The sequence below is a fragment of the Apodemus sylvaticus genome, chromosome 2 (genome assembly GCF_947179515.1).
Source record: "Apodemus sylvaticus chromosome 2, mApoSyl1.1, whole genome shotgun sequence".
Taxonomy (NCBI): domain Eukaryota; kingdom Metazoa; phylum Chordata; class Mammalia; order Rodentia; family Muridae; genus Apodemus; species Apodemus sylvaticus.
Window position 1 is genome coordinate 62517665 of NC_067473.1, and position 26308 is coordinate 62543972.

At 47.4% G+C, this 26308-nt stretch overlaps 1 protein-coding gene across 2 annotated transcripts in view; it reads right to left on the reverse strand.

Moving 5' to 3' along the window:
* The window catches only part of Kiaa1549 (KIAA1549 ortholog), a 131634-nt gene that overhangs the window by 71015 nt on the left and 34311 nt on the right, over window positions 1–26308 (reverse strand). The gene's annotated exons all lie outside the window — the stretch shown is intronic.

The following is a 26308-nucleotide window of genomic DNA, read 5'->3' on the forward strand; positions in this document are numbered from 1 at the left end:
GCTCGTTCACTAAGGCTGCAGGTGGTTATGAGCACTGGCCGCTCTTGCAGACAGCCTGAGTTCCGTTCTCCCACACCCATGTGGCAACTCGAATCCTTCTGAACCTCCGATTCTGGGTGGTCTAGCACCCTCTTTCAGCCTCTGCAGATACCAAATACATAAATAATGCAAAAAAAGCATGCACATAAAATAAAAATAAATAAATTTTTAAAAAATTCACTCACTATAGTCACAATTTGCAGAAATTCTAGTTGGAAACTAGACAGTGCCAAATGACGGCCTACCTTCGCAATATGCTGTTGTATAATCTGTAAGTTTCTACAAAACACACACATCTTATCCTGCTACAATCGTACAGAGAAGCTACAACTAAAGATGAGCTATAGAGTTTCCTGTCTAAATGCTATATATCTTAACTTGTCACATACCAAGCACAGGCCAAAGAGTAGCTATCCTTCTCAATGGTAAAATAAATCAGTAATAAACAAATAAGGACAACAACAACAACAAAAACACCAGTATACATTCAATTCTAACTTATTTTTCTACATTTTTCTACAATTTTAGAAATATTTCCACGTAAATCTTCAATTCTATCATAAAATGTTTCTATTCCATATTTCAATTAATTTAGCAATGTTTTACATGTCTACCACTTTACTCTTTAATTTTCCATGAAAACTGTCAATTTCAACGTGTTTATCTGAAATATTTTCCATGTAAATCTTTAATTTTATCATAAAGTGTTTTTACTTCCCTTCACTTCCCTTTTCAATAAATAAAAAAAAATTTAAGAAGAATTAAAGACTTTAAAAAAAAGAATTCATAATATTGTTCAACTGTGTTGATACACGTTTGAAAGTTTGCCTAAGAATAAATAACTTTGTCTGATTTAACACTCTGCTACAGGGCTGGCGAGATGGCTCAGAGGTTAGGAGCACTGGCTGCTCTTCCAGAGGACCTGGGATTGGTCTCAGAACCACAAGGTGGCCCATAGCCGTCTGCGACTCTAGCTCCAGAGGATCTGACTCCTCTTCAGACCTCCAAAGGCTCGGGCACATGTGGTAGGAAAGCACACACTCAGCCACAGATGCATGGTGATCTTTTAAATAATAAAAACACTCTGCTATAACTTATTTTAAAACGTAAGGGCCAAACAGAAGACAAGATCCCTTCAGAAATGAGTGAGAAACACGTCTCTGTGTGAACCAGAGGACCCACGAGATAAAGCACAAAGGACACGGTTCAGTGGCAGATTTAAGACCCCAGAGATATGACGCAAATTCACAGGTAAATAAGAGGGCAGGGCAGGGACTAGGAAAGACAAAGGCCCAAAAGACTAAAAATAAACCTCAAAGTCCCCAACTGAAAAAGCGCAGGCACAAAAAAACCTTCACATTGAGGCCTGAAAGGTGCAGCCTGGGAGGCTTTCTTCTCTCTGCCAAGCCCGGGAGAGCCACCAGCTCCTAAGGGGCAGCAGCTGCAGGGCCAGAGGGAATTACCTCTGTAGTTAATTCAGGAAGAGGTTAGAAAGCCCAGGTGAGGCTCTCCTCACATAAAAGGCACCAGGGACTCTCATTTCAAGCCCTGGAGATCAGTTTCCAAGCTATGAAGCTTTAGATCACCCAAGAGTGAAAGGTTTTTTCTCTTTGAGGACAGAGAGGGGAAGGGACTGGAGAGTTGCTGATTCTCAGGCAGTGACGTGGGCGTGCAAATGACGCAGGGACCTTGTGGACAAAGCAAACACTGCAGTATCCTGACTCCCCGGTCTGAGAGCTCGTCCCCTGGGCCAGTGCGGAGGCACTTTGTCCCCACACCACCTCACTGGGTGCTCACCTGGACCTGGCCATGTGACATATTCCAGCCCAGAAACTGCCCATGTGCCGTCAGCACATGCCAGGCTTGTTCACGGTGATTAAAATTCAGAGCCACTGTCTGTCTGTCTGTCTGTCTGTGGCTCATGCCTCAGACATGAAGTAAAATGAGGGGAGTATCCTGAACACATTTCAAGTCATTGTATTCTATCCCGAACCCTTTCCCAACTACGGCAGAACATTGTTGAATCATGAACTCTTCCAGCCAACGGCATCCCTGTAAGACCCTGGTCAATCCCATCCTTCACAAACGAGGCTTACAGGGTTTAAGCTGTCTTGCTGGAAATATCCCTAGCTCCTGAGGATGGGGATGGTGTGGGGGTGGCCAGGGTCCCGGCTAGAAAAGCAGTTTCGTGGCTCTTCACAAAATGGTTTACCTACAAAACGTTTTGCCAGACCAGTCCATTTTAACCAAAATGGTTGAAAGCACGTGGAACTGTGCTGTATTCCGTTACAACTGAGCTGAAGGTACCCGGTAAGTTTGGCTACTGGGGGCTACACAAAGGCGCCTGCCTGTTTAGACGAAGCCCACTGCTGACCTGCAGGCCTGAGTGCTGGTGAGAAGTTCATCTGCTCTCAAAGCTGGCCTGGAAGACCAGCATCACCCATCTCTAAATGCTTTAATCCAGATGGAACTTCTTTGGGTTTTTTTGTTTTGGTTTTGGTTTTGTTTATTTGTTTGTTTTTACTAAATTGTATAGTTCTCAAAACACAACGACTCATCTCAACTCACTGTGGACAGCCAACCTACAAAACGAGATGAGCCCCACGGGCGCCTCAGACCGGAAGCACAAAGGCAGGCAGAAGAAACCGATCCCCAGCTTTTCTCCTTCTAGTCCTGAGAGTCCTGAGGGGATGCTCAGTGCCTTCCCACGCCTGCATCCCTTCCCCGACATAGAGAGCAGTGCCTTCTTCTTTCCCCAGCCCCAAATGTACCAACATCCTCTGTCCTCCGTGTCCTACCAGGTAGATAAGTCATATTTTACACATACGTGTGCTCACATGTATATGTTACATGGGTCTACCCATGACCATGTTTGATCCTGACCTTCGACATCCCATTCCCCAGTCCCTCACCATTAGCCACGAGAGTAATTATTTTGAGTCCTGTGTTTCTCCCGTCCTTGAAATCAGCAGTCTACCACAGAGCTCACGGTTTCAAACCCTATCAGGTCGGAACTGGATGGCACATATTCCGTCACGGTTCACGTTCTTCATTCTATGTTGTTTTCAGGATTCTCTGGCACGTAGCCCTGGCCCGTCAATTGACCTTAGCCAATACACCAAGAAGTGATAGCAGTTGTAAATCCTTTTTTTTTTGTTTGTTTGTTTGTTTTTTGGATTTGGTTTTTTCGAGACAGGGCTTCTCTGTATAGCCCTGGCTGTCCTGGAACTCACTCTGTAGACCAGGCTGGCCTCAAACTCAGAAATCTGCCTGCCTCTGCCTCCTAAAGTGCTGGGATTACAGGTGTGTGCCACCACCACCTGGCTAGCAGCTATAATTCTTAATTATTTTCAATAAAGGTGAATTCTGAAAGACACATATACAATATATTTGATCTTTCTACTGTGGATAAATAGTCAAATCACTGGCAACTAATATAAACATTTCTGGTGTGACTTTTTCTACCCATAGTGTGTGTGTGTGTGTGTATGTGTGTGTGTGTGTTGTGTGTATATGAACATATGTGTAAAAATAGAATTCTGAGTCTGGGGACATGTCAATCTGGAAACTTGTCAAGCAAACAACCATTATCTCAAAGTCGATGAGCCAATTCACTCCCACTAGTGTTACATGAAAACCTGGCTGTTGCTAATCCCTCTAATACTGGACCTCCCTTGGTGTCCACATTTGTACCAGCCTGGCTCTGTGAAATCTTAATTTTAATGTATACTGCTTCCTGCCCACTGACTCAGGTAGACTTCCCATCCACTGGCTGGTCATGCTGTCCCTTCCTGTGTCGTGTGACCTCTACTACCTGTCCTACCTGGACTATCTATCAGTGTCTTCCTGATATAAAGAGGTTCTTACTACATTTCAGAGTCTAGCATCCTAAGTCAGATGTACTTTCTCAGTCATGACTATTACCTCTTTAGGATGTCTTTGGACATCCAAAATTTGATCCAATTGTGTGTGTGTGTGTGTGTGTGTGTGTGTGTGTGTGTGTGTGTGTGTGTGTGTGTGTTTAAATAGCACCATCTGAGCCACTGAGACGGGTCCACAGGGAAAGGCACTTCCTGCTTAGCCCTGGACCACAATGATAAAAGAACTGTCCTCTGTTCCTATACGCACACTGTGTGTCCCCTGTCCTCTGCAGGCACACTGTGTGTCCTCTCTCCTCTGCAGGCACACTGTGTGTCCCCTGTCCTCTGGACGCACACTGTGTGTCCTCTCTCCTCTGCAGGCACACTGTGTGTCCCTTGCCCTCTGGACGCACACTGTGTGTCCTCTCTCCTCTGCAGGCACACTGTGTGTCCTCTCTCCTCTGCAGGCACACTGTGTGTCCCCTGCCCTCTGGAGGCACACTGTGTGTCCTCTGTCCTCTGCAGGCACACTGTGTGTGTCTTCTGTCCTCTGCAGGCACACTGTGTGTCCTCTGCCCTCTGCAGGCACACTGTGTGTCCCCTGCCCTCTGGAGGCACACTGTGTGTCCCCTGCCCTCTGGACGCACACTGTGTGTCCTCTCTCCTCTGCAGGCACACTGTGTGTGTCCTCTGTCCTCTGCAGGCACACTGTGTGTCCCCTGCCCTCTGGAGGCACACTGTGTGTCCTCTGTCCTCTGCAGGCACACTGTGTGTCCTCTCTCCTCTGCAGGCACACTGTGTGTCCCCTGCCCTCTGGAGGCACACTGTGTGTCCTCTGCCCTCTGCAGGCACACTGTGTGTCCCCTGCCCTCTGCAGGCACACTGTGTGTCCTCTGCCCTCTGCAGGCACACTGTGTGTCCTCTCTCCTCTGCAGGCACACTGTGTGTCCTCTCTCCTCTGCAGGCACACTGTGTGTCCTCTCTCCTCTGCAGGCACACTGTGTGTCCTCTCTCCTCTGCAGGCACACTGTGTGTCCTCTCTCCTCTGCAGGCACACTGTGTGTCCCCTGCCCTCTGCAGGCACACTGTGTGTCCTCTCTCCTCTGCAGGCACACTGTGTGTCCTCTGCCCTCTGCAGGCACACTGTGTGTCCTCTCTCCTCTGCAGGCACACTGTATGTTCTCTGTCTTCCACACACACACTTCATGTCCTCTCTCCTCTGCATACACACTGTGGCAAGCACGTGCCTATAAACAAATTAATTAAATAAATAAGCTTTAAAAGACAGAAAGGTTTCAGAAGTTGTCACCTCTACTGAAAGGTGTAATGATGCTTCTAAGCAATCTTCCGAACCTTTAAAGTGTTTGCTTTTCACATTTAGTACTAAATGAACCTCGGAGTGTGCAGATGTGTCTGAGCACACACACTTATGTGCAAATGAGGTACGAACATGGGTAAGATCGCCCCAGGCCAGGGTTCTGTGAGAGCAGCCCACAGGCTTTCTCTCCTGAATGCCAGTGTAAGAAAGTGCAGGAGCCTGCCCTGCCTCTGAATCGGCCGACCTTCTGAGTTACCGTGTTGCAAAGAGATGACAAGCCCTAGCCCTGGCTCTGGAATAAATTCCTGTCTCCTTTTTTAAAGAAAAAGTGTTTGCAGACACAGAGAGTGTGGGGTATGAAGGAGGTCCCTGCAGTGGAATAGGGACAGGACTGGACATACAGTCCCCTGAGGGACAGAGCCACAGAGGCCAGTGTGTCTGAAAAGGGGAAAGCAAGCTTAAACCCCGCCTCAGGGTTAGGGGTAGCTCAGCAGGCAGCAGGGCGGGTGAGCTGAATACTAGAGCCCACATAAAAAGCCAGGTGCACTGTCCTACCACCTCTGGGGAAGTAGAGAGACACAGGTCCATCCCTGGGCTCACTGGCCAGCCAGCGTGGAAAGCCCCAAGGCAATGAGAAACCTTGTCTCAAACAAACAAACAAACAAACCAAACCAAACCAAACCAACAACAAGACCCAAAAAAGTGGACAGTGCCTGAGACAGACGCACCTGAAACACAAAGGTGAGAGACCAAGCGAGATCAGGAAGCAACAGGAAGCCCCTGAGGAACGCAATCAGAATCATGGGTGCTGAAGTCCACCTCCCCTGCTGTGGGACAAGAGCAGGGAGCCCAGGAGGAGAGACTCCCTTAGGCAGCCACGGTGGCTGAGCGTGAGCTGCCTTAGATGCATGCAGACCGTCAGTTCCCAAGGTGGTCTGGTGGCCAACAGCTACGACTGGCCCTGGCCGTGTTTCAGACACACAACTACTCAAACCACGGAAACCTCATTCAATCAGGCACTGCCATGTGCAAGGAGCCCAGAGGATTTAAATGCTCATTAAGGTCTGAGGAGCTTATTCTAAGGGAGCCCCTGTAGTGACATCTATCTAGCATGCAAATGGACACAGGGGCCCTGGGATAAATCCACCAAAGTAAAGAAAAGCCAGAGAGGCAGGGATACCAAAAAGGGGGGTGACAACACAAAAACGACGCAGAGAGGGGGGTCACCTATGTAAAGGACCCCAGGGGTCAAGACAGAAAGGCCGGACACCTCGAGAGACCAAGGCTGGCTTCCAGGAATTAAAGAAGGGAGGGGTTTTCTGTAGACAACTTTGCTCAGAGTTCAAGCTGTGTTGGAGCAGAGAGACAAGATACATCTGGAGCCCCCCCCCCAGCCCCGCCCCAATAGGTTGTTTGGTTCTTAGAGCCGTAAAAGCTAATCATAAGAAAACATCAGCCAAAATCAGAGACGTTCCATAAAAGACCAACTCCTCAAAAATGGCAAGGCCATAAAAGGTGAGGAACGAGTCCAGGGTGAAGGTGCCGCAGCTTTAAGTGCCTGCTACACAAGCCTGCCGGCCTAAGGTGAGCCCCAGACACACAGCAGGAGCTGGACATGGTGGTGTGGGTCTGTAGTCCCAGCAGTCCACCAGGGATGGGAAGACAAGGGAGCAGCCACAGGACAGCAGTGGAGTGTGCGGCTCACAGCAGACCCAAGAGAAGCCGGAGTCAGCAGGGCGGGAGGAGAGAACCAGCTCCGTCGTCCGCTGGCCTCCATGCAGACGCCACGCACCCACACGTGCACACAAAACTCATTAACTCTTTTTATTGATTCTTGATGAATTTCACATCATGAACCCCAGTCCCATTCATCTCCCCATTCCTTCATATCTGCCCTCCACCCTTCCAACCTCCCCCTAAAAGAAAACAAACAAAAACCATGTCGCCGAGGAAGCTCCAGTGTGTCACACAGTTCACCCTTTCGCCCAGACAGCTGTACTTGCAAATGTTCGTTATGATGAGGCATTGGTCTGGTCCGGGCCCGCTGGCTTCTGTGGTGCTATCAGTACTGGATCCTCACGGGACTCCTCTCAGCTGTCCCGCTGTTACCCTGTGTCATGGAGAGCCTGCAGCTTGGATCTGCAGAAGCGGCCCCTTCACGGGCTCCAGCAGGTCACAGATGGGGGAGATGTTGAAGTAGGCCTACTCGAGCCCTGGATCTGGGCCTCGGTGGAAGCTGAAGTAGTCAGCTCAGCTCTCCTGTGCCCCACCACCACCACCACCACCACCACCACCAGGGAGGGCTCTATTGTGCTGCCCAGGTAAGACACCATTCTCACCAGCCTGGTACAATGGTCCCTGGCCCACACCAACACAGGGCAGGAGAGGAGTGGGGCCATCTCTCCTCTGTGCTGCCCAGGAAAAGGTATGTGTCATCCCGATCCCTCCCCACCCCCACCAACCCAAGTGCTGCAGCTGACAGGGGGCGGGGCCAGCTCTCCCCCTCTCTGAGGTGGTGAGGGAGGGTGAGCTTCTTCCTCAACCACCCCACCCCACACCTGCAAAAGAGAGGCAGGACCAGCTCTCCCGTACCCATGCTACCAGATCTAGCTCCCCTACGCCACCCAAGCAGGGGGGGGAGCCACTCCCCCCCACCCCCATGTGACATCCAGAGAAGGGCGGGACCAGTTCAGCACAATGCTCAGAATTCAGCAAGGCTTCAGATGGCAGCCTAGACCAGGGACTTCCACCGTGGTCTTCGGTGGTAACACAAGCCTGGGACATCAACACGCTGCCCTCCCCTCGCTGCAGCAGGGCCACAGACATGGCGTAGCGGCAGCTTGGCCTGGGACGTCCCCATGGCCTCAGTGGCTGCCCAGGCTCCTCACATCGTCTGTTCCTCAGTGCCTTGAGTCTCCAGTTCTTTCCTCTTCTCCCCTCTCCCCACCAGGCACCCCATCTTTCCCATCTCCCCATCACATGCTCACCCATCAGGGTGGCCCCCATCGTGGCAGGCGCGTGCGTGTCTTTCTTCCAGGTGCCCTGTGTCTGTGTTTTTGGTTTTTTTAAGACAAGGAAGGGCGGGAGACCTGTCACAAATGTGAGAAGACTAAGAAAGTGTGGTAAACCCTTCTCAGGTAGGATTCTGGACTGAATTCCGGAGGTGAGAGACTGGAGAACCCATGAAGTGTGTGGCTAAGTCCATGTAGCCATCCCAAGGATAATTTCTCAGTTTCAAATCTTTTAGGATCACACACGATGCTAATATTAGGGGAACCTGAATTATCACACAGGAAGTGTATGTTCATCTACTTTTGTATGTTTGTATGTTTCTGAAAAAGTTTTTTTAAGATTTAAAGAGGTGTGTGTGTGTGTGTGTGTGCGTGTGTGTGTGTGTGTGTGTGTGTGTGTGTGTGTGTGTGTGTCCAGAAGAGGGCATCCTATGCCCTGGAGCTGGAACTGCAGGCAGTTATGAGCTCGCAACATGGAGACTCGGGTGCTGCGGGGGAGCAGTGCAGCACTTGCAGCTGCTGAGCCATCTCCCCAGGCCCCTGAAATTCTTTCAATATGAGAACTAAAATAACTCATTTCTGTCTAGCAGGTTAGGTCTGGACTCAGGAAGCGTGTGTGAGGGGTGGGGGTGGGGCGGGTCTGTACGTGATGTTTTAGAACCCCTTGAATCAACACCACAGATAATTCCGATGCAACTACAGTAGCACTGATACAACCCAGGAGAAGACACAGAGGAGGGAGAGAATGAGGAATGGACATGGTGAGCTGGAAACACAGATGGAAACCAGAGGGGAGCAGAGAGAGCAATGGAGACCAGAAACGCCGTGGCTGACTGCTTCTGCATCAGCTTCCTTGTCATCTGTTGTGAAGAGGGTGTGGAAGAGACACAGTGCAGAGGAGGTGGGGAAGGAGCAAAGAGACCTGGAGGGCGGTGGAGAGCACAGAGGAGAGCACAAGTAATCAGCAGGCGCTCTGTCCCCACCCAGAAGGTAGGTTTCCAAGCTAGGAGCACTCCTGCTCCCAAATCCATGTTCCTGGACACAACTGGGTGTGGGAACTCTATGAGCAGCCACTGTGATGTATGTTCCACAGAAAAGAATCTGCCTCTGTAGCATATTGCACATCCCCAGGACTTTAAACTCACATCTACTTAAAACACTCCTTTTGAAACCCACCTGTCTTCTTTGACTAAGTCATACTCTTCATTAAAATGCCTGGACTACCCTAGCTCACCTCTGAGCCCTGACTCAAATAGAAAGCAAGACACTGAAAAGGCAGTGCTGGACACCTGGGCCTTCTGCCTCAAGGCTCATCTGGGTCCATTGTTGCTCTTCAAACCACACCCATAACACACTCAATTTCCTTTCCTGGGTCCCCATTCACTTGTCTTCCTGTAGGATGCAGGGTTCCTGGAAATAACCACCTGAAATATGAGTGTTGACGCTTTTCTGTGGCCGTAGGATTGAAATATGGCCCTTCCTATATCAAGGTTGTCTCAGCCAAGAGCAAGGGAAGACTGTCTGCATAGGCAAGAAGTGACTCCACAAAACGACTGTAGACAAAATTCACTAGAAGGCTCAAGTTCAGAAGGCAAGCCTAGGTCTGCAGAGGCTGGGTCGCTGGGGTCTTGAGCAGGGAGTGTCCTTGGTAAAGCCTTAGCTCGGTCATCTGCAGGGCTGCCTCGGCCCTCCCTGCATGCTCAGCTCCATGGCTCCACTGTCCCTTGAGCCCAGCATCCCCGGATGAGGGAAGGTCCAACGGGCCAAGCCCTGGTCACATGCCACGTTACCCCATCAATCCCCTGGCCCTCTAGACTGTCATATGATAAGAGTCCCTGGATTTAAAAAGGAGAGTTCCCCCACTAAATGACAAATGGCTTCTCTGTCAGCCCTTGAGGAAACTTCAGTTGTAGCTGGGGAAAAACAATCCGGCCAATAAAAAGCAGAGCTGCTCAGCTCCGATACACACACCCTAAGCATGCAGGGAGCTGAAGGGACGAAGTCTTCAGCATACCCAGAGAACACAGCACAGTCCTCTCCTGCTCTCTGGTACTCTAGGGCTAATTCCTTGTGGCTGCTCCCCATTCCCACTTCCTCCTCTGGCGATGAGGGCCAGATAAACAACCACTGACATCCCCAGAACATCAAGGGAACTTGAGAAAAATTTAGAAATCTATAACCACAGGCCAACAATGCCACAATAAATGGCATGATAAAGTTTCCTAACAATTCCTATTGTTACAGTCAAAACATCAGCACAGGACTTGTGGGATTTGGGAACTCTTTCTTCTCAAAATCCTGTCTGATGAGATAAGGATATTAAAATGCTGGCTTAACTCAAGGTATATTTATTGGACGATGTCACAGCTGGCTTTGGCTTTTACTCTCTTCCTAAATAAGATGTGACCCTTCCTTACCAACCTGGAGAGCAAGACCGGCAACACTTGGAGCAACCAAAACAAGCCAAATACTCAATTCGCCAGCAACAAAGGGGAAAACGTCCTCCTGCCAGCCATCTGTTCCTAAAACAATTTAATTCAAAACAGTCCTATAACGGCAGGGAAAAGGACACCACCCGCTTCCGGATAATCTTGTCTCCGATTACACTCGGAGCTGGATGGCACACGACTTAGTCCCGTGACTAAGCCCGAAGAGGCACTTTCCCTCCCAGACCAGGGGCAGCAGCGCTCCAGTCCACACTAAGGGAAAGGGCTAGGGCAGAGGGCGGCCGAGAGTCAGCCCTCCCTTACTGGGTGGGTTTAATCCCAACAAACGACAAACAGCTTATGCTGCAGGCTTAATACCCTAATTCAGGTCCAAGTTAAGCTTTTCTTTGATATCAAGAGAGCTAGAAGCTTAGACAAGAGAAGGGTCAGTCTGGCTGGAGGCACCAGCAGAGACAAAAGGGAGTGTATGCACAATGTCGGGTGTGTTTTTTGTGACAAAGAGCAGTGGCTCCATTCAGTTGGGAAGGATGCTGAAGAAGTTGGCTCAGGAGTGTGAGAATGTCAGCAGACAACAGGGAGCCACTGGCTAGTGTTGGGCAGTGCAGCCTTTTCAACATCAGCGTCCTGCATAAAAATCACCCTGGCAGAGAGAAGAGAAGCAGGCTCCGTCCTCCACACAGATACTCCCTGGACACCAGGCAGGGGGTGTAATTGGGAGGCAGAGGAGAATGGGGCGAATTTCAGAAAAAGAGGAAGCAAAGTTAAACAGAACATAAAGCTGTAGAGCCTGTGGAGTCTGTGAGGCACGGGAAGAGGCAAAGGTGAGCTAAGGCAGGGAAGGAGGTTCAGACAGAAGGACAGGAGTTCAAGGCCAGCTTGGGCCACACAGCAAGATCACATCTCAAAAATCAAGATCACACCATTGCCAGCTGCCCACTAGACAACTCTGAGTGTCTCAAGAGCCCCACCCTCCTCCAGAGAGCTCTGCTCACAAACTCTCGCTCACAGTTAGGTACTCCCACCACTGTTAGCCCGCCACTGTCTCCTCCCCACCATCAATGCACCACTGCATCCTGAGGGTGACCTGCTCAGAACTCAGACCTATAGAGTCCGTAGGAAACGGGCATCCTGGCACTGAGTGAAACAGGGTAGGTCTTCTGAGACCCAGGTATAACCCTGCTTCCTCCTTCGTTCTAAATGTGGCTCTAAAGCAGGGAGACATCTGTGGGAATAGGGGAAGGGAGAGGAACCTGGTTGAAACCCTTTGTCCTACGATTAAGAATTCCAGCACAATTAGCATCTACTGTGAAGGCTGTCTACACTGAGCAGCATTTCTTTTAAAGAGTTAATATCTAATAAGAACATTTAAATACTGAGGCATGGTGACACACCTTTAATCCCAATGCTCAGAAAGAGAAGTAGGCAGATCTCTGTAAGTAAGAGGCCAGCCTGGTCTACTAATGCATTCTAAGACCACCAGGGCCATGTCTCATAAAGCAAACAAAAAGCCAAAGAGAGAGAGGGGGAGAGAAGACCTTAAACAGTACGAACCATGAGTAGGCCTGCCCACACCCACACTTTTGTTGATTCTGGCTATAAACTTGCAATTTTCTAGGAATCTCATAAGAAACCTTATTTACAATGAAAGGCACATTGTATCCGCCTTCTGTAACTCTTGGGTTCTGGGGTTGTGCTTTATCTAATTATGATGTCATCCAAAGTGCCCCCAGAACCCTCTATAATCTAGATTATCAAAAAGGAGAATAAGCATAAAAGAGGGGGTGTCTCTTGGAAACCTGGTGAACAGTGTGTGTTGGCTTGAATAAGAATGGCTCCCATAGGCTCATATACTTGAGTGCTTAGTCACCAGAGAGTGGCACTGTTTGAAAGGATTAGAAGGACTACGAGGTGTGGCCTTGTTGAAGGAAATGTGTCACTGAAAGATAGACTCATGCCAAGCCCAGCATCTGTCTCTCTTGGCCTGTGGAGCAGGATGTGACTCTCACCTACTGCTCCAGCACCATGCACATGCTCTATCATGATGAAAAATGCTACCTCTGAAACAGGGGGCGAGGCCTCAATGAAATGCTTTATCATACAATAGTTGCCTTGGTCATGGTGTCTCTTCATAGTAATATAACAGTGGCTAAGACACAATGACATTTCAGAAGTCCAATACACAGCAGGCATAGTATCAAACAGCCTTGGGCCCAGCACTGGGGAGGCAGACCAAGGCTGATCTCTGTATATTCAAGGCTAGCCCCTGTACATATGTTGTGTATATTCAAGGCTAGCCCCTGTACATATGTTGTGTATATTCAAGGCTAGCCCCTGTACATATGTTGTGTATATTCAAGGCTAGCCCCTGTACATATGTTGTGTATATTCAAGGCTAGCCCCTGTACATATGTTGTGTATATTCAAGGCTAGCCCCTGTACATATGTTGTGTATATTCAAGGCTAGCCCCTGTACATATGTTGTGCCAGAAAGCATCCACGAAGCCCAGAACCCCAAAGATCACCAAGGAGCCACTTTTGATGCAATCACATTAGGGTCTCTTTATTATAAGCTCAAGCGTGGGCCCTCTGCCAGCCCTGATGTAAGGTGGAGCAGCCCGGGCCTCGTCAGGATAAGGACTTGTAGGAAATGGCAAGCAAGCAAGGGAGATTAAGCCAACAGGTGAGAGCTTTGATGAAAAAACCGTGAACAATCACAAATGGTCTGAAAGCACATCTGAAACAACCAGACTAATATCTGATTGACTGTTGCTAGGAAGCAGCTAGGAGGAACCTCTGGGGTGTGGGCCAAGGACAAGCCCTGGGTCTTTCCTGGTGCTTGGGTGTAGCTTGGGTTCAGCTGCAGGTCAAATTTTTAGGCTCTTTTTCTTTTAAGATGGAGGCTGGTCTCAGTATGGAATAGGTTTGGCCTCTCACATAGTGAGTTCTGGGCCAGCTAGGGCTGCAAAGTGAGAGCTTGTCAAAAAAAAAAAAAAAAAAAAAAAAAAGGAGGACTGGAGAGAGTACTCAGCAGTTAAGAACACCGGCTGCTCTTCCAGAGGATTCAGGTCTGATTCTCAGCATCCACATGGTGGCTAGTGACTGACTGCCTGTAATTCCAGTCCCAGGGAATCTAATGCCCTCTTCTGACCTCTACAGGCACTGTAGACCACAGTACAGAGGCATACATGTAGGCAAAACATACATAAAAAATAAACATAAGTAAATAAATAATTTTTTAAAAGCTAGGAGGCATAAAGTCTTCTACACGGTCGCCGCCAGGCCAGCGAGGCACGGCCCTCTGAGAAGCCACGCGTGCCCGGGAGCACTGCCTTAGAGACTAGCCCTGGACCTAAGATCCGCCATAAACATCTTTTTCAGTAAATTCCAGCTCTGCCTCATAATGCCCCATCCTGAAATTCGTTTCTCCTCCAAAGCCAAGGATCCAGCTTTACTGAGCTGAGGCACCGGAAAGGGGAAGGCAACTCCTCCAGAGGCTGGCGGTAGTTTAGGGATGTGTCTCCTGCTGCAAGGCTGTGACCACTCAAGAAACAGAAGACCCCTCGGCACCCATAACAGGTTTTGAGGGGATTTCTACTGTGGAGTCACAAAACCCAAGTAAAAAATGTAGAGACATCTCCATCATAAGAATGCCCCACCTCGTTCAGACAGTCGCTAGAGGTGAGTGACACTCTCCACAGCACCACAACCTCTGGGAGTGCAGGCTGGGGAACTGTGACTGCCCAGCTCTCAGTCAGAGGTGTAAACTCCAGGACATGGATATCAGCTGAGGCCTAGTCTCTCCCCCATGCTAAACTCAGTACTTTCCTATCTACTCCAATCCACCTAGACTTTTAATCTGCAAGTCTAACTAATGTATTTCTGTATCTCCAGGTTATTTAAAAGAAATAAAATGTCTCAGGATATCCCATTCTTAAAATCTTACTGGTTCTGAACAGCCTCTGAAAGATCAAGGCTATGGCACCAGATGTGATGGGACACATCTTTCATCATAGCACCGGGAGGGTGGTAGAGGCAGGAGGATCAGAAGTTCAAGGCCAGCCTGGGCAACAAGAAACTCTCTTTTAAAAAAAAGATTTATTTATTTTATGTATATGAGTACACTGTGGCTGTCTTCAGACACATCAGAAGAGGGCATCAGATCCAATTACAGATGGTTGTGAAGCACCATGTGACTACTGAGAATTGAAGTCAGAACCTCTGGAAGAGCAGTCAGTGTTCTTAACGACTGAGCCATCTCTCCAGCCCTATATGAAACTCTTAATTCTCCAACTACTCCCCCCAAAACTCCAACGTGAACATCCAAAGCCCTCAAATGGTGGAGCAGAGGCTCCGTCTCCTTCCCTGCTCCTGTTGGGCGCACACCCCAAGGTGGCCCCCACTCCAGCTGCTCCGGGCACTGCTGTCTCAAATGTTTCCACTACCAGACCCTCCTCATCTCAACTCTTGTCACACCCAGCCTTCCCTCTTCTGGTTTCCCTGGGCCCTTGTATCTGGGCTTTCCTCATCAAACCTAAGTTGCATCCTTGCCAGGCACTGTGGGACAAGCCTTTAATCCCAGCACTGGGGAGGCAGAACAGTCCAAGCCCAGTCTGGTCTACACAAGCTCCAGGCCAACAAGGATACACAATGAAATCCTTTCTCAAAAACCAAATGTACAATGGACTCTTGATTTATGCTTCTGCCTGCCATGGGAGACTCTAAGTAACCTGAGGGAAAGGTTACATCTTTCCTGAGTCCATCTCCATGTCCAGCCCAAAGCTTACCATGTCTTTCCCAAGGTCTAGCAAGACCCTCTGACCATGAAAGCTAAGAGCAGGAAAGGGATTAACCAGGAACGAAAGGCCCCCTGCTTGTGGACTTCACTACACAGAAGAGATCAGTAGTTAAGGTCAGACTGGGGAGATTGCCAAGAAAACAGGGAAGCTACTGTCAGAGATCAATGGACAAGGAAGTCACCAAAGGATGAGGAGCCAGCAAGACAGTGGGAGGCTGCTGCAGCAGGACAGGAGAGCATGTGTTCGTGTGTTCGTGTGTGTGTGTGTGTGTGTGTGTGTGTGTGTGTGTGTGTGTGTGTGTGTGTGTGTGTATAGAAGCAAAATAGGTAACGATGAGAAAACTCTGGGTGCTTCACTGTCCTGAGTCAGAGGAGTCCTGAATCAGAGCCTGGGGTGGGAACGCCCTTCACAGATGTGGAAACGACTTGGTAAGAACCGCACAATGCCAGAGCAGAGCCTGACACCGGGAATATGCCACAGCAAGGCTTGCATGGTGTGTGGCTAGAAACATGTTCTTGAGAGAGCAATTCAGGACAATGAAACATGTGCTGGTTACTTTTCTCACTGCCGACAACTGAAGGAAAAGTTTACTTCAGCTCACAGCTCCAGACTATGGTCTACCATGGCTGGGAAGTAACCAGGAAGCTTGGGCAGCTGGCCACACTGTATTCAAGTCAGGAAGCAGAGCAAGGTGAATGTGGGTGATCATCTCTGCTCCCCTTTATTCATTCTGAGATCCAGGCTACCGAAGAGCGCTTCCCATGTTGAGGGTGGGTCTTCTCACCTTAATTAACCCAATTAAAAACAAAAGCATCACAGACCTGTCCAGAGATTGATTTCCATGGTGTGGTAGTTTCAATGAGAATGGTTCCTATGTCTGAATACTTAGCTCCCCATTTGGTGGAACTGTTTAGGAAGGATTGGTCAGTATGGCCTTGTTGGAGGAAGAGTGTCACTGGGCATGAGATTTGAGGCTTCAGAAGTTAAGTGCCATTCCCTGTGTGGTCTTAGCTCCTGCCTGTGGACTGAGAGGTGAGCCCCGATGCTGCTGCTGCAACTACCATGCCTCCGGTCCTCCACCAGAGACTTTAACCCTCTGGAACCGTAAACTCGATAAAACTCTTTCTTTTATAAATTGCCTTGCTTTATCACAGCAACAGAAAAGTAAGCCATACACACGGTGATTGTAGATCCTACCAAGTTAACAATCAAGATTTACCATCAGAGATTGACAGTTATCAGCAAAAAGACCATGAGGCTCAAGACGGTGAAATTCGTAAGTTTTAATAATGCTTATTTGAGGGTATTCTGCAGTAGTCATATTACAGTGGTGTAAAAAATTTGTGTTCCCCTCAAATCTGCGTTGAAACCTGTGGTGGTTTGATTATGCCTGGCCCGGGTACTATTAGGAAGTATGGCCTTGTTGGAGTAGCTGTGCTTTGAGAGAGCTTCCTCCTAGCTGCCTGAGCATGCCAGTCTTCTAGTGGTCTTCAGATCAAGATGTAGAACTCTCAGCTCCTTCTCCAGCACCATGCCTGCCTGGATGCTGCCAGGATTCCCAGCTTGATGATAGTGGACTGAACCTCTGAATGTGTCCTTGATCATGATGTCTGTCCACTATAATGGAAACCCTAACTAAGACAAAATCCTTCCCCAAATGTCACTGACTCTAAAGAGTTGAAGTCTTCACAGGGGAAAATTTCCTCAACAAAACACCAATAGCAGTCGGGCGGTGGTGGCGCACGCCTGTAATCCCAGCACTCTGGGAGGCAGAGGCAGGCGGATTTCTGAGTTCAAGGCCAGCCTGGTCTACAAAGTGAATTCCAGGACAGCCAGCGCTACACAGAGAAACCCTGTCTCGAAAAAAACAAACAAACAAACAAACAAACAACAACAAAAACCAATAGCTTATGCTCTAAGATCAAGAATTGACAAATTGGACCTCATAAAACTACTAAGCTTCTGTAAGGCAAAGGACATTGTCAAAAGGACAAAACAGCAACCAACAAATTGGGAAAAGATCTTTACCAACACTACATCTGACAGAGGGCTAATATCCAAGCTACACAAAGAACTCAAGAAAGTAGACTCCAGAGAGCCAAATATCCCCTTTAAAAAATGGGGTACAGAGCTAAACAAAGAATTTTCACTTGAGGAATATCGAATGGCTGAGAAGCACCTAAAGAAATGTTCAATATCCTTAGTCATCAGGGAAATGCAAATCAAAACAACCCTGAGATTTCACCTCATACCAGTCAGAATGGCTAAGATCAAAAACCCAGGAGAAAAGAGGTACTGGCAAGGATGTGGAGAAAGAGGAACACTCCTCCACTGCTGGTGGGGTTGCAAGCTGGTACTACCACTCTGGAAATCAGTCTGGCGGTTCCTCAGAAAACTGGGAATACTTCCGGAGGACCCCGCTATACCACTCCTGGGCATATACCCAGAGGATTCCCCAGCATGTAATAAGGATACGTGCTCCACTATGTTCATAGCAGCCCTATTTATAATAGCCAGAAGCTGGAAAGAACCCAGATGTCCCTCAGTGAAGGAATGGATACAGAAAATGTAGTATATATATACACAATGGAGTACTATTTGGCCATTAGAAACAATGAATTCATGAAATTCTTAGACAAATGGATGGAACTGGAGCACATCATCCTAAGTGAGCTAACCCAGTCTCTTCTTTTTTTTTTTTGGATTTGGTTTTTTCGAGACAGGGTTTCTCTGTTAGCCCTGGCTGTCCTGGAACTCACTCTGTAGACCAGGCTGGCCTCGAACTCAGAAATCCGCCTGCCTCTGCCTCCCAGAGTGCTGGGATTACAGGCGTGTGCCACCACCACCCACCCGGCTAGCTAACCCAGTCTCAAAAGAACACTCATGGTATACACTCACTGATAAACAAATATTAGCCTAGAAACTTGGAATACCTAAGACACAATTCACATATCAAATGATGCCCAAGAAGAAGGAATGAGTGGCCCCTGGTCCTGGAAAGGCTCAGTGCAGCAGGGTAGGGGATTACCAGGACAGGGAAGTGGAGAGGGGTGGATTGGGGAACAGGGGGAGGGAAGGGGGCTTATGGGACTTTCGGGGAGTGGGAATCCAGGAAAGGGAAAAATCACTTCAAATGTAAATAAAGAATTTATCAAATAAAAAAAAGAGTTGAGGTCTTATAAGACCATTAGGTCAACAGAGTAGAAACCACAAGGATTAGTATCCTTATAAAAGGGGACTTGGTCACCTTTTCCCTCATGTTTTTTCACCATGTGGTCACACATACAAATGTGCCCTTGTCAAACATAGTCTATGGCACCTCAAACTTGGACTTGCCAGCAACCAGAATGGTGACCAATAAATTTCTATTGTTTATTAAGTGAAGTACCTGGTCTAAGGTATTTTGTTACAGCAGCACAAACAGACTAAGTCCCACACCAAATCAAGCGCTATTTGCATACACTTCTCAGTTCAATACAGCCGAGCACACAAATTATTCTCATCCTCACTTAATTTATTCCCAGTCCCTGCAATCTTTCCCAAACCCCCTCTTTCTGCCTGCTTATTGGTATAAAGAGCATTCTGATTAGCAATTATCCATAACATTAACTCTCTAAGCATCAACAATATGGTTTATTGGAGGGCTCTCTGGGACTCCAGAATGAAGAGCAACATAAAGTTAATATAAATACTAATTTGCCAAGAAACTAGCCAGATCGAAAGTATAAATAAGCCAAAAAGCGATCTTCTAACGCTGAAGAACAAAGCAGAGTTCGATATATGTTTTTGCCATTTACAGTAAAATGTTTAAATGCTGCCAATACATCCACTGTTGGCATTTAAATTTTCTATTGTCAAATAATTATAAACGGAAGCTGAAGGAAACAAACCTAGACTCTCTGCACAGCTTACACATCACCAGTGCCACCGACAGATAAGAGGAGGGAAAGTCAATTCCAGGGCTGGGCAACAGCTCAGTAGTCAAAGTCCTTGCCAGGCCAACACGAAGACCTGAGTTAGACCCAAAAAAAAAAAAAAAAAAAAAAAAAGCTGACCATGATGGCCCACACTTATCACCCAATGCTGCAATGCTGGGGAGGCCAGTCAGCCTCGTCTACTTGGTGAGCCCCAGGCCAGGAACAGATACTGCCTCAAGGAAGAAGGTAGGCAGCTCCTGAGTAGCGAGACACCTGAGGCTGCCCTCTGACCTCTACATGCAGAGGAACACACGTGCTTATGCATAAGAACTCCCAAGAAACAAGAGCACACAGAAATCCCACACATCATTACTAACCTCAAGAACTATTTCTGTATTTCTAGCTCAGGTTTCTAAAATAATAACCAAATATCATCATCACATCTTACAAAATTAAAAAGAATTCCTAACCATCCGCTTCCTATCTGGTATTCCTTGCTGGCCTTGAGATACTTTTGCATAGTTGCTTTTCTCAATTCAAGTCCCAAGCAAGAAACACAGTGCTTCGGTTCATCTGTCTCCTAAGTGTCTTACACATTATTAAGTTTTTCTTTCCTTTCTCTTTGCAGCTCTCGATAGTTCATTATTAAAGAAAGCAGGCCATCTGTCCCTGCAGACAGCCCACACTGTCTGACTTGCTATTTTCTCATGGTGTCACTTAAAGTTCTTCTACCCCACATTTCCTGAACTGTTGGCTGGATCAAGAAGCCTCCTGGGGTTCAGAGTCAATGCTTTATCCAATGACACTTTCCAGGTGGTCTGAGGACTTCTAGGAGGAACTTGTTTCCGGCTGTGCCACTCTGAGTGGCGGCATCTGCTCAGGGGCTTAGGTGAGGATGGCCTGCTCTAGCGGCGGGGTGGGGGTGGGGGGGGTTCCTCTGCAACTTTTCACCCAGTGTGGTCGAGACTGCCACCGACTGCTGCTGACACTCATTACTTCATTAGGGAGATTGCGTTTGTAAGCCTGCATTAATTAAAGATAGTCCAATGCTCAAAGATATAATTAAAGAAAGAATGATAATTACTTGGTGTCTGAAGTGTTATCATGTTTATGTTTAGAACACCCCTAAGTCTTCTGATTAGAAATTCAATACAATGTTGCTGGCGTCTTGCTGTTCCTTAGAAATTCTGCAGATGAATCTCTGGCTCTGTGATAAAGCTAGGATAAAGCTAGGATTTTCAGAGTTCAGAAAGACAGCAAATAAAGAATCAAACAGATCTTGGAAATTATGACACATATGAAGGAGAGGAGGAAATAGACTGTTAGAACATTTTCAAAGCAGTGTACCTATTTTAGACACAGATTAATGAAGAATCAAAGTAACCTCAAAGTGCCATGACCTATTCCTCTGCAGTCCCTTACAGAGAGAGCTTCTAGAACACAGCACACAGAATCCGAATCTTCTTCTTCCCACCCCACGCTCACACTCCACAGAGAGAAATGCGCACCCAACTTCATCACAGGCGTTGCTCACAGCAGCCAAGGTATGGAGCCAGCCGGATGTTTATCAACAGAGGAATGGATGAAGAAAATGTCGACTACACACAGCCAAGTCTTCCTCTGTTATAAAGCAGAACGAAATTATGCTGTTTGCAAAAGAGAAGAAAAAAAAAAAGGCTGGAACAGGATATGATTATGTTAAGCAGAATAACCCAAACCCCAAAAGACTAACGCTTCTCTCTCCTAGATAGAGTCTACATGTGATATAGATACATACAATTTATATATGCATATATATGACATCAACACAGAAGGGAAAGTATGGTGGAGAAGAATAGATCAAAAGGGAATGAAGAGGTAAGGGGAGAGACAGAGACTACATCTTCTCTCTCATACAGAGATCTACAGTGTGTGTGTGTGTGTGTGTGTGTGTGTGTGTGTCTGTGTCTGTGTGTGTGTCTGTGTGTGTGTCTGTGTGTGCATATGTGTGCATGTGTGATGGGACTATTTGTGGGGAGGAAGAGAATCAGTGAGAGGGAAGGAGGATGTCTTGGGGAGGAAGGAGGGGTAAGTGTGAGCAAATGCCATACATGTGTATGAAAAGAGACATAAAAGAAACATGCTTTATGTACATCAATTAGAAAGCCTTACAAGGAATTCCAAGTCTAAGAAAGAAAGTAAGTAGCAGGTAAAAAGCCTGAGTAAGCATAAGTAAGAAGCTCCCTCCCCCAGTCAGAGGCTAGTTAATACCTTCCACATAATCATCTAATGACCTGAGAGCCTCTATTAATAACCAGCCTTGGACGGGCCCATGGGCCCCCACTGGAGAACTTCAACTGCAAAGAACAGAGCTCACCCTAATGACGGCACCAGCCTGGCATATGCAGAAAGGGGGAAGGAAGGAAGGAGATGGGTGTTGGGGTAACTTTTACAGGTCAGTAAAATGAGAGGACGTGCGTGTGTGTGTGTGTGTGTGTGTGTGTGTGTGTGTGTGTGCATGTGCGTGTGTATGTGTGTGTGTGTGTATTAGAAAGATTCAATAAGTATAAATTGTATACTAATTAAAATTAAATTTTAAAACAAATAAGAAAATACAGCAATGAATGCTGCTTAAAAATGAGCAACTGATAAATTTTGCTGTGTTTATTTTACCACTTGAAAAGAAATGCTAATCTGGCAGTGGTGGCACACACCTTTAGGCCTTTAAGAAATGCTAATCTGGCAGTGGTGGCACACACCTTTAGGCCTTTAAGAAATGCTAATCTGGCAGTGGTGGCACACACCTTCAGTCCTTTAAGAAATGCTAATCTGGCAGTGGTGGCACACACCTTCAGTCCTTTAAGAAATGCTAATCTGGCAGTGGTGGCACACACCTTTAGGCCTTTAAGAAATGCTAATCTGGCAGTGGTGGCACACACCTTCAGTCCTTTAAGAAATGCTAATCTGGCAGTGGTGGCACACACCTTCAGTCCTTTAAGAAATGCTAATCTGGCAGTGGTGGCACACACCTTCAGTCCTTTAAGAAATGCTAATCTGGCAGTGGTGGCACACACCTTTAGGCCTTTAAGAAATGCTAATCTGGCAGTGGTGGCACACACCTTCAGTCCTTTAAGAAATGCTAATCTGGCAGTGGTGGCACACACCTTCAGTCCTTTAAGAAATGCTAATCTGGCAGTGGTGGCACACACCTTCAGTCCTTTAAGAAATGCTAATCTGGCAGTGGTGGCACACACCTTTAGGCCTTTAAGAAATGCTAATCTGGCAGTGGTGGCACACACCTTCAGTCCTTTAAGAAATGCTAATCTGGCAGTGGTGGCACACACCTTTAGGCCTTTAAGAAATGCTAATCTGGCAGTGGTGGCACACACCTTTAGTCCTTTAAGAAATGCTAATCTGGCAGTGGTGGCACACACCTTTAGTCCTTTAAGAAATGCTAATCTGGCAGTGGTGGCACACACCTTTAGGCCTTTAAGAAATGCTAATCTGGCAGTGGTGGCACACACCTTCAGTCCTTTAAGAAATGCTAATCTGGCAGTGGTGGCACACACCTTCAGTCCTTTAAGAAATGCTAATCTGGCAGTGGTGGCACACACCTTCAGTCCTTTAAGAAATGCTAATCTGGCAGTGGTGGCACACACCTTCAGTCCTTTAAGAAATGCTAATCTGGCAGTGGTGGCACACACCTTCAGTCCTTTAAGAAATGCTAATCTGGCAGTGGTGGCACACACCTTTAGGCCTTTAAGAAATGCTAATCTGGCAGTGGTGGCACACACCTTTAGTCCTTTAAGAAATGCTAATCTGGCAGTGGTGGCACACACCTTTAGGCCTTTAAGAAATGCTAATCTGGCAGTGGTGGCACACACCTTCAGTCCTTTAAGAAATGCTAATCTGGCAGTGGTGGCACACACCTTCAGTCCTTTAAGAAATGCTAATCTGGCAGTGGTGGCACACACCTTCAGTCCTTTAAGAAATGCTAATCTGGCAGTGGTGGCACACACCTTCAGTCCTTTAAGAAATGCTAATCTGGCAGTGGTGGCACACACCTTCAGTCCTTTAAGAAATGCTAATCTGGCAGTGGTGGCACACACCTTCAGTCCTTTAAGAAATGCTAATCTGGCAGTGGTGGCACACACCTTCAGTCCTTTAAGCACTTGAGAAGCAGAGGCAGGCCTATCTCTACGACTTTGAGGCCAGCCTGGTCTATAGATCAAGTTCCAGGACAAGAGAGGCTATAATGTCTTGGTTTTGTTTTTTTGTTTTTGTTTTTTTTTGTTTTGTTTTGTTGTTGTTATTTTGTTTTTCAAGACAGGGTTTCTCTGTGTAGCCCTGGCTGTCCTGGAACTCATTCTGTAGACCAGGCTGGCCTCGAACTCAGAAATACACCTGCCTCTGCCTCCCAAGTGCTGGGATTACAGGCATGCGCCAGAGGAGAGGGAGAGGAAGAAGGGGGGGGGGCGGGGATGGGAGGGGGAGAGAGGAGAGAGGGGAGGACAGGAGAGGACAGGAGAGGACAGGACAGGAGAGGACAGGAGAGGACAGGAGAGGACAGGAGAGGAGGGGCTGGCAAGATGGCTCAGCTAGGAAAGGCATTTACTGCCAAGCCTGATGGACTGAGTTTGATCCCCTGGGTCCCACATGGAAGGAGGAGAGAACTGACTCCCAATGTTATTCTATGGCTTCCTCACACGTGCTATAATATGCACATGCACACATGCGCGCGCACACACTCACATACGTACACTCATACAAGCAGACACACACAGAGAATAAAATGTAATTAAATGATACTATATCAGCATGTTGAGGCTCATGTGGACAATAACGACCATTCCACCAGGAACCAAACTCTGATAATAATATCTTTCACTATATTAGTGAGGAATCTGAGGATCCAACAGACTGTATAAATCTTTAAGACAACAAATGACAGATAAACCAAGGAACTAAAGACAACTCTATCCACTACCCAAACCCCCTTTCTCTGACTACCAGGCTACCTGGAATACCTAACATAGAAGAGTTATGTTATACCAGGAGTTTCCAAGGGAAACTTCCAGATAATAGTTCTTGAACACTATGCACAATTACTTGATAATTACAAGGCAAAGATAAATTCTACTTGTTGAAAACGCCTCACCACATCTCAGCACACGCCCACGGACTTGTGAACCTTTAGCATTTAGGTGTCGGGCCTAAGGAAAGGGCTCAGCAGTCAAAAGCACTTGCTGCTCTTGCAGAGGGCCCAGGCTCTGTCCCCAGCACCCACATGGTAGCTTTCAACCCTCTGTAACTCTGGTTCCAAGAGATCTGATGCCCTCTTCTTGTCTCTCTGCGCACCAGACACATGTGTGGTACACATCCTGAGAGACAGGCAAAACTAGCACACACAAAAAATAAAAATAAATAAAAATGTAAAAGCAAAACAGAGCAATGTAGTAACACCAACACTAACACCACAGAGACAGGACCACACAGAGACAGCACTAAGAGAGTCCCGAGGGCCTGGGAATCTACCCTCTCAGGCACTGGCATGGTAATTCTTCACTACCTTGTGTGCAGAGACAAGCTAGAAGTTGGACCAGACACAAGAAAACGCGAGTAAGGAACCAAATTGCTTGTCTGCTATGCCCAGAATCTGTTAATGGCTGCCTGGGGCCTGACACAACAGATGGCCAACCAATATGTGTCCATCCTCCACCACTGAGAAGCCAAGGTGGCCTGCTGGACTGTAGAGAATAGACAGGTAGCAACTGATTGCCTTATTTGTGACAACCATGGAAGTGAAGGACAGGGCCCCCCGTTTGTATCTGGGCACTGCGTGGCACCCTTCATCCACCCGAGCCCCTCAGCAGGGCTGCACAGCACCAGCGTTGCTCCACAGGTTCTGCCATGCTGAGCTGTTTGCCCAGCACTGGCCACCTCACACACAGCATGGAAGCCTGTTCCCTGTGTTTGGGAAACACCATCATTGCTCTTCCAAAGTACAGAGATCTACAATGAGCATTACTTATTATTATTATTATATTTATTTAGTGTGGGAGGGAGCAAGATACACTCACTGCAGGAATTGGTTCTCTTCTTCCATCACGTGGGGCATGGAGGTAAATTCAGGTTACCAGGCTTGGGAGCAAGCATCTTCACCCGCTACGCCGCCTTACTGATCCCTGCAGCATGTTTTAGATATTTGCAGATGTTGTAGAATGGCTAAATCAAACCAACTGATCTCACATAGTTCTGAGCCACTCTCCCTGTTTTCCAAGACTTACAACATGTTACTAACAACCACAGTCACTATGTTGCCTACTCTATCTCTTGAATTTATTCTTCCTAAGAGAAATTTTGTATCTTTTGTATCAACATCCCCCCAAGCCCGTGCCCTTTCTAAGTAACTTTTGTTTGTTTGTTTGTTTGTTTGTTTGTTTTCAAGTATCTCACATAGCCCTGTACGTCCTGTAACTCTGTAACCAGGTTGACCTCAAACTCAGGGATCCACCTGCCTCTGCCTACAGTGGGTTAAAAGAGTGAGCCACCATCGCCCGGCTTCTAAATAATTTTCAGCTCAAAAGCAAACAAGTCAGATAACTGCTGAAGCACAAGGAAGAATGTTCAATATCATCCATCAGGGAAATGCAAATGAAAACCATAAGAAATGCCAGTCAAAGTCACAGAACAGCCACTTAGGAAAACTGTGCAACATCAATCACACCGGTGAGTGGGCAGGAAGTGTAATCCTTCGTCCAGGGTGCCTGGTACACGAGTCCACTGTCGACAAGTCACAACTAGCTACGCACAATCATAACCAGAAATATCACTACCTAAGCAAAAGCCCAAGACATTAAGAATAGGCACTGCAGCCAGGCATGGTGGTGTTGTCGGGCTATCTCTGAGTTCAAGGCCAGCCTGATCTACAGAGTGAGTTC